The 3,034-nt window shown below is 51.3% G+C and overlaps 1 long non-coding RNA gene across 1 annotated transcript; it reads left to right on the top strand.

Annotated features, from left to right (window-relative positions):
* The first annotated feature begins 6 nt into the window (after positions 1–6).
* On the top strand, positions 7–2,774 carry LOC104917119. The gene is made up of 4 exons (XR_796761.3): positions 7–92; positions 2,312–2,386; positions 2,466–2,507; positions 2,628–2,774. It is a non-coding gene; the product is annotated as an uncharacterized LOC104917119 (long non-coding RNA).
* The last annotated feature ends 260 nt before the right edge of the window (positions 2,775–3,034 follow it).

Here is a 3,034-nt window from a genome sequence, read left to right on the forward strand (position 1 = left end):
GGGAGGGGGGGCCGTGGGGCTGAGCTGCTCCTCCCCCAGGTGAGCTCTACGATCTGGATGCGGCCTCACTGCAGCTCAAGGTGGTCAACTACGTGAGTAGAGGGAAATCCCATAAGCGCTGCCTGCCGTCAGTGGGGATGGGAGCCACCAGGGACCCCAAAAAGCCGAGAAAATCCCATAAGCTTCATCTCTGCCACCATCTGTAGGGACCAGAGTGAGCGGAGATCCCCTAAAGACGAGAAATCCCATAAGTGCCATCTATAGGGTCCAGAGTGAGCGGAGATCCCCTAAAGCCGAGAAATCCCATAAATGCCATCTATAGGGTCCAGAGTGAGCACAGATCCCCTAAAGCCGAGAAATCCCATAAATGCCATCTATAGGGTCCAGAGTGAGCAGAGATCCCCTAAAGCTGAGAAATCCCATAAATGCCATCTATAGGGTCCAGAGTGAGCAGAGATCCCCCAAAGGAAAGAAATCCCATAAGTATCAATTGCCATCAGTAGGGTCCAGAGTGAGCAGAGATCCCCCAAAGGAAAGCAATCCCATAAATGCCATCTATAGGGTCCAGAGTGAGCGGAGATCCCCTAAAGCCGAGAAATCCCATAAGTGCCATCTATAGGGTCCAGAGTGAGCAGAGATCCCAAAAAGCAAAGAAATCCCATAAGCACCATTTGCCATCAGTAGAGTCCAGAGCGAACAGAGATCCCCCAAAGGAAAGAAATCCTATAAATGCCATCAATAGGGTCCAGAGTGAGCAGAGATCCCCCAAAGGAAAGAAATCCCATAAGTATCAATTGCCATCTATAGGGTCCAGAGTGAGCAGAGATCCCCTAAACCCGAGAAATCCCATAAGTGCCATCTATAGGGTCCAGAGTGAGCAGAGATCCCCCAAAGGATAGAAATCCCATAAATGCCATCTATAGGGTCCAGAGCGATCCGAGATCCCCCCAAACCAAAGGACCCCATAAGCAGAACCTGCTAACGGGGAGGTGAGATGAGGGACCAAAGCAAACCCCTATAAAGGTCTCAAACCCCATAAGGCTCTCAAACCCCATAAGGGTCTCAATCCCCTATAAAGGTCTCAAACCCCATAAGGGTCTCAAACCCCATAAGGGTCTCAAACCCCCATAAAGGTCTCAAACCCCTATAAAGGTCTCAATCCCCTATAAAGGTCTCAAACCCCATTAGGGTCTCAAACCCCTATAAGGGTCTCAAACCCCATAAGGGTCTCAAACCCCCATAAGGGTCTCAAACCCCATAAGGCTCTCAAACCCCTATAAAGGTCTCAAACTCTCAAACCCCATAAGGGTCTCAAACCCCTATACGGGTCTCAAACCCCTATAAAGGTCTCAAACCCCATAAAGGTCTAAAACCCCATAAAGGTCTCAAACCCCCATAAGGCTCTCAAACCCCTATAAAGGTCTCAAACCCCATAAGGGTCTCAATCCCCTATAAAGATCTCAAACCCCTATAAAGGTCTCAAACCCCTATAAAGGTCTCAAACCCCATAAGGGTCTCAAACCCCTATAGGGCTCTCAAACCCCATAAGGCTCTCAAACCCCTATAAAGGTCTCAAACCCCATAAAGGTCTCAAACCCCTATAGGGCTCTCATACCCCATAAGGCTCTCAAACCCCATAAGGGTCTCAAACCCCATAAGGCTCTGAAACCCCCATAAGGGTCTCAAACCCCATAAGGCTCTCAAACCCCCATAAAGATCTCAAACCCCATAAGGGTCTCAAACCCCTATAAAGGTCTCAAACCCCCATAAGGCTCTCAAACCCCATAAGGGTCTCAAACCCCATAAGGCTCTCAAAGCCCTGTAAAGGTCTCAAACCCCATAAGGCTCTCAAACCCCATAAGGGTCTCAAACCCCCATAAGGGTCTCAAACCCCATAAGGGTCTCAAACCCCATAAGGCTCTCAAACCCCTATAAAGGTCTCAAACCCCCATAAAGGTCTCAAACCCCATAAGGGTCTCAAACCCCATAAGGCTCTCAAACCCCATAAGGCTCTCAAACCCCATAAAGGTCTCAAACCCCATAAGGCTCTCAAACCCCATAAAGGTCTCAAACCCCATAAAGGTCTCAAACCCCATAAGGGTCTGAAACCCCATAAAGGTCTCAAACCTCATAAGGGTCTCAATCCCCTATAAACGTCTCAATCCCCATAAAGGTCTCAAACCCCGATAAAGGTCTCAAACCCCTATAAAGGTCTGAAACCCCATTAGGGTCTCAAAGCCCTATAGGGGTCGCCCGTGGGGTGTTACGGGGTTTATGGGGTCTGGGGGCGCTGACCCTATATCCCCCATAGCTGAAGCAGGAGACCCAGTCGCTGTGCTGCTGCCTCCTGCTGGTCTCGGAGGACAACCATCAGCTCTTCTGCCAGGTGGGTGCTGGAAGTACGGGATCCCCAAACGACCCCACAACCTCCCCACCCTATAACTCGACCCCGTAATCTCACCCAGGTTGTAGGGGATCGCGTCCTGGAGGAGGAGATCAGCTTTTCGGTGAGGGAACCCATAGGGGGATTATGGGGTGCTTAGGGGGGTGTCGTGTCCCCCTCCCCCCCCCCCTCTATCCCACCCTAAAAGATACCCCAAAAGCCACCCCGTATCCCGTCCCTACAGCTCACCTTCGGGCGCCTGGGGAGGGTGGTGGAGGACAAAAATCCCATTACCCTAAAGGACATCAGCGAGGTGAGTGAACCCCTGTATGGGGTCTGTGGGATGTCCTTACGGGGTGACCCTATGGGGTGGTGCTGTGGGGTCTTCTTATGGGGAGTCTTTATGGGGTGTTGCTATGGGGCAGCCCTATAGGGTCTCTATGGGTTGTCCTTATGTGGTGTCTCGATGGGGCGTCCTTATGGGGTGTCCCTATGGGGTAACCTCATGGGGTATCACTATAGGGCATCTTTATGGGGTGTCCCTATGGGGTGTCTCTATGGGGTGTCCCTATGGGGTGTCCCTATGGGGTGTCCCTATGGGGTATCTCTATGGGGTGTCTCTATGGGGTGTCCCTATGGGGTATCTCTATG

Source organism: Meleagris gallopavo, unplaced genomic scaffold (genome assembly GCF_000146605.3).
Source record: "Meleagris gallopavo isolate NT-WF06-2002-E0010 breed Aviagen turkey brand Nicholas breeding stock unplaced genomic scaffold, Turkey_5.1 ChrUn_random_7180001955825, whole genome shotgun sequence".
NCBI lineage: Eukaryota > Metazoa > Chordata > Aves > Galliformes > Phasianidae > Meleagris > Meleagris gallopavo.